Source organism: Bos javanicus, chromosome X (assembly GCF_032452875.1).
Source record: "Bos javanicus breed banteng chromosome X, ARS-OSU_banteng_1.0, whole genome shotgun sequence".
NCBI classification, from domain to species: Eukaryota; Metazoa; Chordata; class Mammalia; order Artiodactyla; family Bovidae; genus Bos; species Bos javanicus.
The window spans coordinates 22,927,083-22,944,970 of record NC_083897.1 but is presented as its reverse complement, the minus strand read 5'-3'; positions in this window follow the sequence as shown (position 1 = coordinate 22,944,970).

The following is a 17,888-nucleotide window of genomic DNA, read 5'->3' as shown; positions in this document are numbered from 1 at the left end:
CTCCAATGCATGAAAGTGAAAAGTGAAAAGTGAAGTGAAGTCGCTCAGTCGTGTCCGACTCCTAGTGACCCCATGGACTGCGGCCTACCAGGCTCCTCCATCCATGGGATTTTCCAGGCAAGAGTACTGGAGTGGGGTGCCATTGGTATTTAAACTCAATTATCCATATGTGGCCATGGGCCATCATATTGGGCAGCAAAGCTCTAGTTCTTTCTTATGCAGAAAAAGGTAGGGCACGTCTGGGTCTTTAACTTTGCTTTGTTGAATACAGGAGATGTTAGGCATGATTCAGTGACTTCCTCAGCATCTGCCTTGCTTGGGAAAAACTGGAAAGGGTGGGGAGATGGAAAATAACTAATATTTTCTTTATTTTCATAGGTATGTACAGAAAAACCTAGAAATACGTAAATGAAATTAATGTTTAGGTTAATTTCTAGTAATTAGCTAATTGATGACTTCTTTTTAGTTTTTCTTTTTACTTTGTGTTTCCCAAGTGATGCAGAGTGGGTGTTTATTACGTTTTGTTATTTAGAAAAAATATATAACATTATTAAAATATCTCTTCTGTATGATTTTTGAAAAGCAAGTTAGAGGAGGCATCTCTTCTAAGGGTTCTGTAACCAACTCCCAGAGCAGCCTCTCGTTTGGTGAATGGGGAAGAGGCTGATAGATGTGGGTGGGGGTTTGTGTGCTGGAGTAGGGCCCGGGAACTGTGTGTGTGTGTGTGTTCTCCCAGCTGCTTCCTCACATCAAATAGCTAACCAACCAGAGCTCCAAAACCAAGCCAATTCCTGCTGTCATCATTGATGAAGCCTGTACGCAGATGGAGAAGTAAATAAAAGGGAGAGGTGGTGAATTTTCTATATTTGACCCAGTTACTATTTTTGTTGAATAAGGAGAGAAAAGCTTGGGATTTCAAGCATGAAGAAATAGATCCTGATTTTGTGAGCAAAATCTTGCTGTTCTCTTTTAGCCTGTTCTGGATATGCATATCCTTCATGGAATCTGGGCAGAATTTAGCAGAATCCATTTGGACAGAGGAGCCTAGCAGGCTACAGTCCACAAGGTCACAAAGAGTCAGACATGACTGAAGTGATTTAGCACGCATGCATGTGGACTCCAAGTTGTGACCTTACAACCCAGACCAGAAGAGGGGCTGTTTGAGGTCAGCACAGCGGAGCCACCCAGAGGGTCTGAAAAAAGGCAACAGATCTGGGCTGCTCACAGGGTTAGCCTGGGGTCAGAACTTTCAGTTTAATAGAGTTGTCATGACGTAGCCTGAAATGGCAACCCACTCCAGAGTTCTTGCCTGGAGAATCCCAGGGACGGGGAGCCTGGTGGGCTGCCATCTATGGGGTTGCACAGAGTCAGACACGACTGAAGTGACTTAGCAGCAGTAGCAGCAGCAGCCTGAAAATTTGGACTCCAAAGCTGCTTAAGGAAAGGGGTCCCCTCTGGAAATGGCAGGCACCAGTAGGATCAGTGAAGTGTCTTTATGCAGTCTTATTTCTGACTTAGCCACATTCAAGCCAGCTCAATGGTCACACCTATGGCAGTATCCTGACTCTCTTCTCAGCAGCTCCTCCCCAGAAAACCATGCCAGCAAATCTCTTGTGAGCCTACCCTCTTCCTGGTACATGATAAATGTAAGGGTTCATACTATGATGCCCTCCAGGATTTCTCAGGTTTATTTCATAGAGGGCTCTAGAATGCTGAAAAGCTCTATGGGATTCAGAGGAATAAAACTAGAAAAGGAAATGGTACTGTAAGTGGGAAGTACTCAGGGGGAGGGGGGCAAATGGAATCTTTCCAGGGCTTTCCGCCCACACCCAAGCAAATATTTTGCATTCCACTTGGTTGCTGACTGAGTTTCTAGGGACTAATGTCTTCTTCAGTGAGGCAGAGAGGAGGTGAGCTACTGTATTCTGGTCCTTGTTGTGTAGCAACAGAAACCACATTTCGACTTCTGATTTTGTGTTTATTTTCACTGGTTATTTTTAGTTGGTTCAAGTCTAGAAATACTTAAAGATCACTCCTTCCTCAAATAGGTTTAGTTCTCTGAAATTGGAAAAATAAGATGCTTTCAAGTTGCAAATCATTGCATTGATGATTATAAGACATTCTTTTTATTAAACAGCCAGAGATTAAGTGAGCAGGAAATAGGCCCTCTGGAGTCCTGAGATGTTCAGTGCCTCTACTCAGCTTGATCATACTGCATTTGAATGAGTGCCCATGGAGCAGTTTCTAAAATATTTCCTTCTGGCAGATTTCAAGTGGCTTGAGAAAAGCTAATGCACATATTCCTTGTTTATTATATACAACATGGCTACCAATAAGTTCTTGACATCATCCATTTTACAAAAGGCTGTCTTAGCTCTAATATAGAAGTGCCTTGAGGATATTATTTATAGCAAATCCACACTGGGCCAGTCAGCTCTCAGTTGGCTAGAACCCAGAACCTAAGAGGCCATGGTCATAGATTCAATCTCAAATGGGCCACTTAGCTTTAAACAAAAGATGAAAGTTAATCTTTGTGTGTGTGTTTCCAAATTGCAGCTCTCTCATTGCCTTCCTAGTTGCAATGCAGTGTGCTAATGAATAAGACTGTAGCTTGATATCTGACCTGTTAGAGGATCTGTCAGAGCTTTTTCCAGTAGGAAAACAGGGCATGAATATTTAGAACTCTAGGCCACAGTAGAATACGACAGTAAGAAGATGGTGGAGTTAGAGACCAGAGATGAACCCAAGTGCAGTTCGGAGGGGCAGAGCCAGGGTCTGAAGTAGGTATGGTACCTAGAGAGCAGCAGGTCAAGGAATAGTGAGCTTATGTGAGGGAATCACCAAGGTTATATAAGGAAAGTCTGGAAAAACTTGCTGTGGCTTTGGAATGTTTCTTTATCCTTTATTTCCCAATTTTATTGAGATTTGCTATTGTTAGAATTCTATAACATCATATAATGGGATTTTTTTGGTGTATATATATGTACTGAAAAATGATTACCACAGTTGAGTCAGTTAACACATCCATCGCTCAGATAAGTCGCCATTTTTTCAGGATTGGGGAGGGGGATGTTGCGAACTTAAGATCTACTCTCCTAGCAGCTTTCAAGTAGTTAGTACAGTATTGTTAACCATAGTCACCATACTATGAACTGGATCCTGGAATAGTTATTTTGGTACTTCAGGACTCTGTTGGTGTCACCTCTTTTGTTAGACTTCCAGACCACCACTCCTCTTGCATCCAGGCAGAGTTTGGGATTTTCTAAACTTCAACGGGCATAAAACCCTGTGATTATCTCTATTATATCACTTACAATATTATGTTTTGACCTTTCATTTGTATTTCAGCCTCTTCCATATAAACAAAGAAAAACAAAGTGTTGCTCATCATCCAGTTCTATAAGGATTAGTTCCAGCCCCTGTAGTCACCGACTGATGTTGCACCCTGAGAGAGACAAATTCAGGATGAAAAACAGGGTACTCTGAGCTTTGGATGACGAGGCCTCATAGGTAGATGTATATGTCTTAAGAAAAAAAAATATAATGATCCCAGATTCTATTTATATCTTCCCATGCATAGAAAAGGAATAAAATGATTAATTTGAGATATCTGTTCTCCGTGAAGAGCAATCATCTTTTACCAAGAATGTATGCTTGACTGCACCTATTCCTTAGCCAAAAATCATATTTAAACTGGCTTCTCCACTACCTCTTTGGAGCAGTTCCCTCAGAGCTGTAGTCTTCCTAGCTATAGTCCTCAGCAAGATGCTGAATAAAACTTAAACTCACAGCTCTTATTCTGTGAGTTTTTCTTTCAGTTGACATCCACTAGACAGCAAGCTTCTTTATGTTTAGATCTCTAGCACCCAGCAACTATAGGTTTAATGCATGCTTGTTGGCTAACTGAATCAGTGATCAAATGAACAGAAGAATGAAGAAACAGGGAAGAAAATGCCAAGGAAGAGATATGGGTGGGTTCTAGATATGGGTGAGTCAGTGTTTGATAGGAATAACATGCCACATTTTGGAGAGAGGGAGATGTTTAGTGTATCTGGTTCCCTGAATGCATGCAGGAAAGTCAGGGTAGTGGAGACTAAAGGGGAAGTTGGGATCAGAGAGTGAAGAACCTGTGCCACCTCCTAAAGAGTTGGAATCTTATCTCTAGCAGTGGTTCTCAAACTTCAAGGTGCACAGTAATCATCTGGAGGGCTTGATAAAACACAGATGAGTGGGCCCCATTCCTTGACTTTCTAGTCTAGGTTGGAGCTCGCAAATTTTCTTTTCTAGCAGGTTCTCAAGTGATGTTGATACTGTTGGCCTGGGATCAAAACCCTGCTCTAAGCTGTGGGCTTGGGGCTGTAAGGAGACTGATCAGAAGAAGCTCAGACCTGGAAAACTGTTCATTGACCCACTGCCGTCGTGCATACATGCAACCTGCATCTCATTGTCACATGCCATTTCAATGTCTCTACCCTCTCCCTCTCCCACAGAGTCCATAAGCCTGTTCTATACATCAGTGTCTCTTTTGCTGTCTCGTATACAGGGTTATCGTTACCATCTTTCTAAATTCCATATATATGCGTTAGTATACTGTATTGGTGTTTGTCCTTCTGGCTTACTTCACTCTGTATAATAGGCTCCAGTTTCATCCACCTCATTAGAACTGATTCAAATGTATTCTTTTTAATGGCTGAGTAATACTCCATTGTGTATATGTACCACAGCTTTCTTATCCATTCATCTGCTGATGGACATCTAGGTTGCTTCCATGTCCTGGCTATTATAAACAGTGCTGCAATGAACATTGGGGTACACGTGTCTCTTGCCCTTCTGGTTTCCTCAGTGTGTATGCCCAGCAGTGGGATTGCTGGATCATAAGGCAGTTCTATTTCCAGTTTTTTAAGGAATCTCCACACTGTTCTCCATAGTGGCCGTACTAGTTTGCATTCCCACCAACAGTGTAAGAGGGTTCCCTTTTCTCCACACCCTCTCCAGCATTTATTATTTGTAGACTTTTGGATCGCAGCCATTCTGACTGGTGTGAAATGGTATCTCATAGTGGTTTTGATTTGCATTTCTCTGATAATGAGTGATGTTGAGCATCTTTTCATGTGTTTGTTAGCCATCTGTATGTCTTCTTTGGAGAAATGTCTATTTAGATCTTTGGCCCATTTTTTGATTGGGTCATTTATTTTTCTGGAGTTGAGCTGGAGGAGTTGCTTGTATATTTTTGAGATTAGTTGTTTGTCGGTTGCTTCATTTGCTATTATTTTCTCCCATTCTGAAGGCTGTCTTTTCACCTTGCTAATAGTTTCCTTTGATGTGCAGAAGCTTTTAAGTTTAATTAGGTCCCATTTGTTTATTTTTGCTTTTATTTCCAATATTCTGGGAGGTGGGTCATAGAGGATCCTGCTGTGATGTATGTCAGAGAGTGTTTTGCCTATGTTCTCCTCTAGGAGTTTTATAGTTTCTGGTCTTACGTTGAGATCTTTAATCCATTTTGAGTTTATTTTTGTGTATGGTGTTAGAAAGTGTTCTAGTTTCATTCTTTTACAAGTGGTTGAGCAGTTTTCCCAGCACCACTTGTTAAAGAGATTGTCTTTAATCCATTGTATATTCTTGCCTCCTTTGTCAAAGATAAGGTGTCCATATGTGCGTGGATTTATCTCTGGGCTTTCTATTTTGTTCCATTGATCTATATTTCTGTCTTTGTGCCAGTACCATACTGTCTTGATAACTGTGGCTTTGTAGTAGAGCCTGAAGTCAGGTAGGTTGATTCCTCCAGTTCCATTTTTCTTTCTCAAGATCGCTTTGGCTATTCGAGGTTTTTTGTATTTCCATACAAATTGTGAAATTATTTGTTCTAGCTCTGTGAAGAATACTGTTGGTAGCTTGATAGGGATTGCATTGAATCTATAAATTGCTTTGGGTAGTATACTCATTTTCACTATATTGATTCTTCCAATCCATGAACATGGTATATTTCTCCATCTATTAGTGTCCTCTTTGATTTCTTTCACCAGTGTTTTATAGTTTTCTATATATAGGACTTTAGTTTCTTTAGGTAGATATATTGCTAAGTATTTTATTCTTTTCGTTGCAATGGTGAATGGAATTGTTTCCTTAATTTCTCTTTCTGTTTTCTCATTATTAGTGTATAGGAATGCAAGGGATTTCTGTGTGTTGATTTTATATCCTGCAACTTTACTATAGTCATTGATTAATTCTAGTAATTTTCTGGTGGAGTCTTTAGGGTTTTCTGTATAGAGGATCATGTCATCTGCAAATAGTGAGAGTTTTACTTCTTCTTTTCCAATTTGGATTCCTTTTATTTCTTTTTCTGCTCTGATTGCTGTGGCCAAAACTTCCAAAACTATGTTGAATAGTAATGGTGAAAGTGGGCACCCTTGTCTTGTTCCTGACTTTAGAGGAAATGCTTTCAATTTTTCACCATTGAGGATAATGTTTGCTGTGGGTTTGTCATATATAGCTTTTATTATGTTGAGGTATGTTCCTTCTATTCCTGCTTTCTGGAGAGTTTTTATCATAAATGGGTGTTGAATTTTGTCAAAGGCTTCCTCTGCATCTATTGAGATAATCATATGGTTTTTATTTTTCAATTTGTTAATGTGGTGTATTACATTGATTGATTTGCGGATATTGAAGAATCCTTGCATGCCTGGGATAAAGCCCACTTGGTCATGGTGTATGATCTTTTTAATATGTTGTTGGATTCTGATTGCTAGAATTTTGTTTAGGATTTTTGCATCTATGTTCATCAGTGATATTGGCCTGTAGTTTTCTTTTTTTGTGGGATCTTTGTCAGGTTTTGCTATTAGGGTGATGGTGGCCTCATAGAATGAGTTTGGAAGTTTACCTTCCTCTGCAATTTTCTGGAAGAGTTTGAGCAGGATAGGTGTTAGCTCTTCTCTAAATTTTTGGTAGAATTCAGCTGTGAAGCTGTCTGGACCTGGGCTTTTGTTTGCTGGAAGATTTTTGATTACAGTTTCAATTTCCGTGCTTGTGATGGGTCTGTTAAGGTTTTCTATTTCTTCCTGGTCGAGTTTTGGAAAGTTGTACTTTTCTAAGAATTTGTCCATTTCTTCCTCATTGTCCATTTTATTGGCATATAATTGTTGATAGTAGTCTCTTATGATCCTTTGTATTTCTGTGTTGTCTGTTGTGATCTCTCCATTTTCGTTTCTAATTTTATTGATTTGATTTTTCTCCCTTTGTTTCTTGATGAGTCTGGCTAATGGTTTATCAATTTTATTTATCTTTTCAAATAACCAGCTTTTGGCTTTGTTGATTTTTGCTATGGTCTCTTTTGTTTCTTTTGCATTTATTTCTGCTCTAATTTTTAAGATTTCTTTCCTTCTACTAACCCTGGGGTTCTTCATTTCTTCCTTTTCTAGTTGCTTTAGGTGTAGAGTTAGGTTATTTATTTGACTTTTTTCTTGTTTCTTGAGGTGTGCCTGTATTGCTATGAACTTTCCCCTTAGGACTGCTTTTACTGTGTCCCACAGGTTTTGGGTTGTTGTGTTTTCATTTTCATTCGTTTCTATGCAAATTTTGATTTCTTTTTGATTTCTTCTGTGATTTGTTGGTTATTCAGCAGGGTGTTGTTCATCCTCCATATGTTGGAATTTTTAATAGTTTTTCTCCTGTAATTGAGATCTAATCTTACTGCATTGTGGTCAGAAAAGATGCTTGGAATGATTTCTATTTTTTTGAATTTACCAAGGCTAGCTTTATGGCCCAGGATGTGATCTATCCTGGAGAAGGTTCCATGTGCGCTTGAGAAAAAGGTGAAATTCATTGTTTTGGGATGAAATGTCCTATAGATATCAATTAGGTCTAACTGGTCTATTGTATCGTTTAAAGTTTGTGTTTCCTTGTTAATTTTCTGTTTAGTTGATCTATCCATAGGTGTGAGTGGGGTATTAAAGTCTCCCACTATTATTGTGTTATTGTTAATTTCTCCTTTCATACTTGTTAGCATTTGTCTTACATACTGCGGTGCTCCCATGTTGGGTGCATATATATTTATAATTGTTATATCTTCTTCTTGGATTGATCCTTTGATCATTATGTAGTGACCTTCTTTGTCTCTTTTCACAGCCTTTGTTTTAAAGTCTATTTTATCTGATATGAGTATTGCTACTCCTGCTTTCTTTTGGTCCCTATTTGCATGGAAAATCTTTTTCCAGCCCTTCACTTTCAGTCTGTATGTGTCCCCTGTTTTGAGGTGGGTCTCCTGTAGACAACATATGTAGGGGTCTTGTTTTTGTATCCATTCAGCCAGTCTTTGTCTTTTGGTTGGGGCATTCAACCCATTTACGTTTAAGGTAATTACTGATAAGTATGATCCCGTTGCCATTTACTTTATTGTTTGGGGTTCAAATTTATACACCATTTTTGTGTTTCCTGTCTAGAGAATATCCTTCAGTATTTGTTGGAGAGCTGGTTTGGTGGTGCAGAATTCTCTCAGCTTTTGCTTGTCTGAGAAGCTTTTGATTTCTCCTTCATACTTGAATGAAATCCTTGCTGGGTATAATAATCTGGGCTGTAGGTTATTTTCTTTCATCATTTTAAGTATGTCTTGCCATTCCCTCCTGGCTTGAAGAGTTTCTATTGAAAGATCAGCTGTTATCCTTATGGGAATTCCCTTGTGTGATATTTGGTTTTTTTCCCTTGCTGCTTTTAATATTTGTTCTTTGTGTTGGATCTTTGTTAATTTGATTAATATGTGTCTTGGGGTGTTTTGCCTTGGGTTTATCCTGTTTGGGATTCTCTGGGTTTCTTGGACTTGGGTGATTATTTCCTTCCCCAGTTTAGGGAAGTTTTCAACTATTATCTCCTCAAGTATTTTCTCATGGTCTTTCTTTTTGTCTTCTTCTTCTGGAACCCCTATGATTCGAGTGTTGTAGCATTTAATATTGTCCTGGAGGTCTCTGAGATTGTCCTCATTTCTTTTAATTCGTTTTTCTTTTATCCTCTCTGATTCATTTATTTCTACCATTCTATCTTCTAATTCACTAATCCTATCTTCTGCCTCTGTTATTCTACTATTTGTTGCCTCCAGAGTGTTTTTAATTTCATTTATTGCATTATTCATTATATATTGACTCTTTTTTATTTCTTCTAGGTCCTTGTTAAACCTTTCTTGCATCTTCTCAATCCTTGTCTCCAAGCTATTTATCTGTGATTCCATTTTAATTTCAAGATTTTGGATCAATTTCACTATCATTATTCGGAATTCTTTATCAGGTAGATTCCCTATCTCTTCCTCTTTTGTTTGGTTTGGTGGGCATTTATCCTGTTCCTTTATCTGCTGGCTATTCCTCTGTCTCTTCATCTTGTTTAAATTGCTGAGTTTGGGGTGTCCTTTCTGTATTCTGGCAGTTTGTGGAGTTCTCTTTATTGTGGCTTTTCCTCGCTGTGTGTGGGTTTGTACAGGTGGCTTGTCAAGGTTTCCTGGTTAGGGAAGCTTGTGTCGGTGTTCTGATGGGTGGAGCTGTATTTCTTCTCTTTGTTCAGTCGCCCTGTGGGGAGGGAGGGAGGGATGCTGCAAACAAATAACACTGGCGTGCGCTCGCAGTGCCTCAGCCACACTGGGTCTGCCCCCGCTCACGGCGCGTGTAGCCTCCCTGCCCACACTGCTTGGGCTCTAGGTTGTTCCGCCAGGAACAATCCGAGGCTGGCCCTGGGTTGCATGTACCTCCCAGGTCCAAGCCGCTCAGGTTCAGGCACTCGGGTAGTCCTCAGAGGCGCAGACTCAGTTGGGCCTGAGTTTTGTGCTCTTCCCAGGTCCGAGCAGCTCAGGTGATGAGGTGTTTGGCGAGCGCCAATGCTGCGACTTATCGCCTCCCCGCCACTCGGTTATCTGGGCGTAAAACCGGCGCACCTTCTCAGGCAGATGTTAACCGTCCAGACCCCCAAAAAGTTTTAGTTAGCAAAGAAGCCTGCTTACAGTTTTATAGATAATGTCTCTCTGGGGCTGTGATTGCCCCCTTCCGGCTCTGGCTGCCTGTCACCGGAGGGGGAAGGTCTGCAGCCGGCTATCTCTGATCAATTCTTTGTTCCGTGCGCTGGCCTGGCGGTGTCTTAGGTTGGGGCTGGCTTTTTGCGTGGTAGATATCCCACAGTCTGGTTTGCTAGCCCAAATTATTTCGCTCAGATAGTGCTCAGGGTATTCAGGCCAGATTCTTACTCTAAGCGATGCAGCCCGCGCTGCGCCTCCCTGCCCAGCCCCCGCTTGCTAATGGCGCGTGCAGGCGTCTGCGCTGCTTCTCCGCTGGGGGAGTTACCGTAGGACTCGCAATCTTCGAGTTTTAATTGTTTATTTATTTTTTCTTCCTGTTATGTTGCCCTCTGTGCTTCCAAAGCTCGGCACAGATTCGGCAGTGAGAAGGTTTCCTGGTGTTTGGAAACTTCTCTCTGTTTAAGACTCCCTTCCCAGGACGGAACTCCGTCCCTCCCTCTTTTGTCTCTTTTTTTGTCTTTTATATTTTTTCCTACCTCCTTTCGAAGAGTTGGATTGCTTTTCTGGGTGCCTGATGTCCTCTGCCGGCATTCAGAAGTTGTTTTGTGGAATTTACTCGACGTTTAAATGCTCTTTTAATGAATTTGTTGGGGAGAAAGTGTTCTCCCCGTCCTACTCCTCCGCCATCTTGGCTCCTCCTCACAGTAAGTATTTAATAAACACCAATTATGTATGTGAGCCTGGTGGACTACTGTCCACGGGGTCGCAAAGAGATGGACACAACTGAGCAACCTAAGCACATGTACTTGGCATTGTTTTAGTGTTGGAGACACAATAATAAACAAAGGATTGTTAAGATAGGATTCAGGATGAGTTTCTATGCAAATTCACTTTATCCCTGAGTCATCAAAGGGGCAGACCTTGGTATTCTAAAATTTTGCCTCCCTCAGGTCAAGATTAGTCTCAGATTCTGATTCTCCTGGTCGCAGTCACAAGACATTCAACTCTTGTGAGAGACAGCAAGGAGTCCTAGTACCATTTTAGGGGAGAAGTACCACAGACTATGGTGGCCCCCTGGTGGCTCAGTGGTAAAGAACCCTCCTGCCAATGCAGGAGAGGCAGATTCAATCCACGGGTTGGAAAGATCCCCTGGAGAAGGAAATGGCAACTCACTCCAGTATTCTTGTCTGGGAAATCCAGATTCATGGACAGAGGAGCCTTGAGGGCTACAGTCCATGGGTTGTGAAGAGTTGGACATGACTGAGCAGCTAAGCAACCACCATCACAGACTATTTTGGAACTCTAGCAGAGGAAGGCAGCCCTTTACTACTTTTTATATGAATCCTGTTTTCATAAGCTTGTCCAGATGCAAATGTTATTGGTTTCTCCTCAGTGTGGCTTCCATGTTTGAGGGTGTTGGAGGAGCCTTTGTAAAAATCTCAGTGTCTAAGCTGTCTCCTCAGTCAATTAATTCAGAATTTATAGGGCAGGATGCAGCCTAGGTACTTGGAGAAATTCCCCAGATGATTCTAATGTATAGCCAGAGTTGAGAGCCTCTTGCTGTTGAATAATCTGAATCCTCAAGAGCTGAACGTAAGCACTTGTGACCATCATAGATCACCAGAGACTTCTGTTGCTAGAGATGGAACCTCAAGGGTCAGGGTGGCAGAAATTCCAGGTGACTTCCTAGAATCTGATGAGCCACTGGAATATAATAAATCTTTTGATTTGCAGTGTGTTGTGCATAGCCATTGACAACTTGAAAAGTTTGGAAACTATTGGTCCTTCACTAAAATCTAATTGTGTTGGTTATATTTGCTCATCACTGGTCCCCTCTCCACATTTTGTCTCTGGAGTACAATGTCATGATTAAGAGTCTATGGTTAGAGAAGAGCTGGTTTTGACCCCTGGCTCTGTCACTGTCATGTGTCCTAACTTTGTGACATTCTCTGAACCTCAGTTTCCTTACCTATAAAACAGGGGTGTGAGTACCTACCTCATGGGATTAAAAAAAATTTATTGGAGTATAGCAGCTTCACAATGTTGTCTTAGATTCTGCTGTACAGAAAAGTGAATCAGCTGTATGTATACATATATTCCCTCTTTTGGGGGATTTCCTTCCCATTTAGGTCACCACAGAGCACTGAGTAGGGTCCCCTGTGCTATACAGTAGGTTCTCATCAGTTATCTACTTTATACATAGTAGTGTATATATGTCAATCCCAATCTCCTGATTCATCCCACGCCCCTTTCACCCCCCTTGGTGTCAGTACCTTTGTTCTGGACATTTATACCATTTTTCTAGATTCCACATGTGTGTTAATACACAATATTTGTTGTTCTCTTTCTAACTTGGAAAGAGAACTTTCTTTCACTTACTTCACTAGGTACTTGGAGAAATTCCCCAGATGATTCTAATGTATAGCCAGAGTTGAGAGCCTCTTGCTGTTGAATAATCTGAATCCTCAAGAGCTGAAGGTAAGCACTTGTGACCATCATAGATCACCATCATAGATCACTGACTTCACTCTGTACAGCAGTCTCTAGGTCCATCCTCATCTCTACAGACAGGGTTATTGTTGACGGTGAGGGTGAAATCAGCAAATATCTGTAAAGTATAGCTCAGTGCCTAGATCACCTAAATCTCTGGAGACGAGGTGTCACATCAGGTACCTTCAGTGGTCACCTCAGGGTTTGGGAGGGTGGAGGAAATGGAAGACTTTCACATTTTACTTTTTACCCTTCTGTATTAAGTTTATAGATGGAGTAATTTACCTTTGTACGTTTTTTTTTTTTTAATTTTATTTTATTTTTAAACTTTACATTTTGAAAGTGCCAAGAAAAGACAAAAGAAGCTGACCCCCTATCATGACCCCAGAGAGTCTCCAAAGAGGCTCAGAGGTCATCCAGACTGTGGCCCTAATGAGTGCAAGAATCTCTGCTACCATCACCCTCTGAGGGCTTGTTCAATTTCCACCGCACATTCTCCAGGGCAGGATTTCATGTCCATGCCATTTCATTTTTCATATAGCTCAAAATGCTGGAGAATTATCTCCTTCTATATTGAGCCCAAATCTGTCTGCCTGGGATGTCCTTCCATTAGGCCTGCCTAGTTTCACCTCATGGAGCCACTCAGAGTAAGCTAAATAGAATCTCCTGTACCTAATACTTCATGACAAGCCTTGATATATTTAAAAAGAGTTCTCCTGTCAGTTTGAAATTTGCTCTTTTCAGAAAAATCCCCAAATATTTCAGCTGTTCCTCAGAGGACGTCATTTCCCCACACAGTCACAGATTGAGTTCTGTGGAAGGAGACATCGAACAGACTGGAGGGTGCAAGGTGTTTATTATGGGTCAGTGCTTACAAAGGGATTGGGGAAAAATCAGACAGGGGAGAGGAAGAAGTTGAACTCCAATTCAGGCTCAGCAAAGTGTCAGCTAACCAGGCACAGGAGCTCTAGAGAGGGAGTTGTCTGTCAGAGTTGCCCAGCAGTGGACGATATGCCCTGCCTCCCTCAGTCCTCATTGTGGGACATGTCACCTCGGGTGACAGCTCTCTGCAGTCGAGTCTGTCTGCTGACTGCACTCCTCACAACTGGGCAACAAGTCCTTCCTTGGAGAGGGATCTGAATTAGCACATTCCCACGTCTATCAGCAGAGAAGGCAATGGCACCTCATTCCAGCACTCTTGCCTGGAAAATCCCATGGACGGAGGAGCCTGGTGGGCCGCAGTTCATGGGGTCTCGAAGAGTAAGACAGGACTCAGCGACTTCACTTTCACTTTTCACTTTCATGCATTGGAGAAGGAAATGGCAACCCACTCCAGTGTTCTTGCCTGGAGAATCCCAGGGACAGGGGAGCCTCGTGGGCTGCCATCTATGGGGTCACACAGAGTTGGACACGACTGAAGTGACTTAGCAGCAGCAGCAGCAGCATGTCTATCAGAGTCTATCCATTGTGCCATCTGGATTCACTTCTTCACACAAATTCAAGGGACAGGTCTTCTGGGAACCAGGGGAGTCAGTGGGCCTCTCTTCCTGAGGGAAAACAGAGGAGGTGAGGAAGGTTAACTGGATGAATTGGATGAACTACAGTCCCTGCTACTACAGTTGGTCTCAGGACCGTGACTGGTACTTGGTTCTATACCCTTTGTGTGACAGCATCCTGACTGCTTCCTGGTGACCATGTCAGTTGTCCTGTCAAGACATGGTTCATTCTTGTCCAGATGTCCCTAGTAAGAAGTCTGAAGTGCCCAGGTTGCAGCTGTGCCTTATATAATTCAATGTGATTCTTGTTGTATCCTCTGGAAGAGGTGTTCCCCTTTGGGAATCACAGCCTTGAAGCTAACAAAGCCCTGAGGTTCATGGATGGAAAGCATAGATTCTCCCAATGGGTTTTGTGAGTGATAATAAGTAAGTGGTGTGTTAGTTGGATAGGGCTGCTATAAGAAAGCACCACAGGGACTTCCCTGGTGGTCCAGTGGCGGAGGCTTTGTACTCCTAGTGCAGGGGCCCATGTTCCATCCCAGGTCAGGAAACTACACCCCACATGGCACAACCAAAGATCCCCACAACTAATACCCAGTGCAGCCAAATAAATATTTTTTTTTCTTTTTAAAGAAAGCACCACAGACTGAGGGGCTTAGCAGAAATGTATTTTTTCATGGTTGTGGGGCCTAAAAATATGAGATCAAAGTGTTGGCAGGGCTGGTTCCTTCTGAAGGCCATGAGGGAAGGATCTGTTCCAGGCCTCTCTCCATGAGAAATTACTGGTCTTTCCAAGTAAGGAAAGCTCAGTGTGGTCAACGTGCCTTCCAGGTGGCCAGGAAGACTCCTTAAGGCCTAGTGCCATGGCCGGGGCTCAGTGTTGGCCTCCACTGTTGCCAAGTTGAATACTGAGAGGCCACAGTAATTAGATCCATGCTTTCTGAAGTGGGAGTTCGTGCTGTTGGGCCACGTGCAGGCTTCATATCTGCCACCAGAGCCACTCCGCTCATGTCCCCATCAGGCCACTTTGGAGACCCCGGAAGGTTGACTGAGGTTACCTGGCTGGGTCATTCTGTCAACTTGCTTTTTCAGTGCCTCTATCATAACAGATGCTTGCTGGTGGAGATTAAAATGGGCTACAAAGGTCTTCATATTTGGGTCCCACTCCCAGGTGCCCATCCATGTGCCTCTACTGCTGAGCTCCTTGCTCTCCGTACTCCTGTCTTTCTCCTTTATGGACCCTATCCAGCTGGCCAGACCATTCACCTCTTCTTTTTCCAGAGACAGCGGTTGCCTAGGTACACTGTCCAAAACTAGCCCATTGCAATCTCTTCCCTGCCCACTGTCTGTCAAGGCCTTCATTGAGAGAGGCCACACTAAGGTACTGTCCATGTTTCCCTGGCATCACACCCACCCACACGTAGATGCCTATGCTTCCATAAATCAAGCGCAGGCTTTTTCCTCCTCTTCCAGCTGGTGGTGTGGGATCCCGCATATGGCCTCAAATGTCAGCTCATGGAGGGCTTGGGGGCAACACTGGTGGATGCCACAAGGATCTGGGCTACTTATTCATGCATCATTCTTCTACCCCGTGGCCTTGTTCATACTTAATCCAAAATGTACTCCTTCCAGCTTCTTATGGATTATTGATTGGCTCACCTCATCTTGTGACTTGGGGCCCCTGACAGCATACAGACTATCAGGGAGATTCTGGACCCATGGACTTCTGGTGTCTAAGGGTTGGGCACTCTGTCTGTACCACTAGCAACCATAAGGAGTTTTTAAGTTTTTCAGGTCTCTCACCATGGTCTTGTACTAGAACTCCAGCAGACCGTCTTGTGGCTCTTCCCCTGGGGCTTGCCAAAATCTGTTGGTGGCCATTGTTCTCACCGTGGACCCTCCAGCATCATAGCATCTGCTGAACCAAGAAGCAGCATTGCTTACACTAAAGCCTGAACCTGATGCAAAGCACTTCTGTAGGCTCAGAAGTGTCTGTAACAGCCTGAGGCCTCCTGCCTGCTAGCAACTTCCTCTCCACAGAACCCAGTCTTCAGATTCTGGTGACTATTCTAATGACTGGACCACCACTTTGTGCGCTCCACCTGTCACTAGTGAGTGGATTCTCAATGCCAGCCTGGCAGCCGGTGATTCCACTCTGGAGACCTGATTACTCCTCACACCAACTTCCTCATTCTGGGTTTTCTGGAAGCAGACACTGAGATGGAATTTAGAGGACATGACATTTTTTAGGGACTAACACCTGTGAAAGGAAGCATGACTGAGGAGAAGAAGGAGTCCCAGTGCAAGGCAGACTTGACTGCACCTCGGCCCACCTCGCCAGGAGCTCTGGAGCCAGTGCTGCCCTTCACAGTTGCCCTGGGGTAGGTGAAAGTGTCCATGCCTTTTTACCCATCACCCTTTGCCCACTTGGCCCAGCCACCTGCTGAGGGCAGACTCAGGAAAGGCAGTATTTTGGGTCCCTCTGCTCTGCAGACCTGACCTTGGCAGAGGCAGCTCTCAGCGCTGGTGGCTGCATGTAACCATGCACCCTGCAGGGGCAGCAGGGCCTTCCTGGAAGCAGAGTCTGACCAGTGTGTGTCCCTATCTCCACCTCCTCCACCATTTTGATTATCTGCGTCAGCACTGCTTACAGGTTGTGAACTGTCTCATGAATCAAAAGCTCCCGAGCAAAAAGCAGTCTTATTACCCCAATGATTCTGAGACCAGTACCTCATTTTCAGCAAGATCCAACACACTGGTCCATGCCCCCCAAGGTGGCATGTTCTTTCCTTTTTTTTTTTTTAAAGTCATCTCACATTATCCAAATATACAAAGCTGCTTTGGAGCAGAGGAGTTCAAGCCATAGGTATGAAAGTAGAGCACAGCAGGAAGAGTGTGCTGTCGGATCGGAAGGAGATGAGTGAAAATCTCTGCCCTGCTACTCACTGACTGGCCAGCATGTATTTGCTTGTGCAGAAACATCGGTGAGAGAAGCTTTGAAGTAACATAAGTTCTCTAAGCCTCTTTTGTTCTCTAGAAAATGGGAGTCATAAACACCTACCACGTGCTTGTTCTGAGATTTAAAGAAAATAAGATAATTATGAACAGTTGTTCACTGCTATGTCCCCAGCACCAAGAACATCTGGTTCTGAGGTAGCCTTCAGATGTGTGCATGAGTGTTGATGAATGAATCAAAACCTTTGGTATAGAATGAATGCTGGCTTTTGTGATTATTATGGACTAAACACTTTACATGCGCTAACTCATGTACTCTTTGCAACAATCCTATGAGTATCTTCCATTTTACAGATGAGGTAACTGAGGCTTGGAAAGGGGAAGGTCATGTTGCCAGTAAGTTGGTGAACCAAAATGGGAGCCCAGATCTTTGTGCATCAGAAACCTGTGCTCTTTCCCATGTGCAACTTGTGGTTTTCAGCCATGTGTGTCAGCACACTGAGGTACTGATCAGGGAGTAATTTTCTGTCAGAAGAAAAGCCATGGTTGACCTTTTCAGAGCAGAGCGCTCTCATTTTCAAAGGCTGAGGTTGCTGGAAATTTGATAGTTCTTCAGGCTCTTGTGAAAATACACGCCTTACCCTGAAGGATCAATCCACTCCTCTGTCTTTTCAAAGAGCAGTCTCTCAAAATATAGACTTTTGATAATAGAGCAAGAAATCAGTCAAAGGTGTAGGGAGAAGGTTCGTTCATCAGTCAAGGTTTAATCGTAGCTGTGAGCCAACACTAAAATGAGTGCGTATTATATAAGAGGCTTTACACACTTTAAAATGCACATCTTGCTACTGCCCCAAGTTTTGCTTGCACTCATCCTTAGCTTTCTCCTGATGCTTGCTGGTAGCTTGGGGAATGGAGTGGGCTGGGGGAAGTCTAGGCAAAATGGCCCCTCCAAAGACCATGAC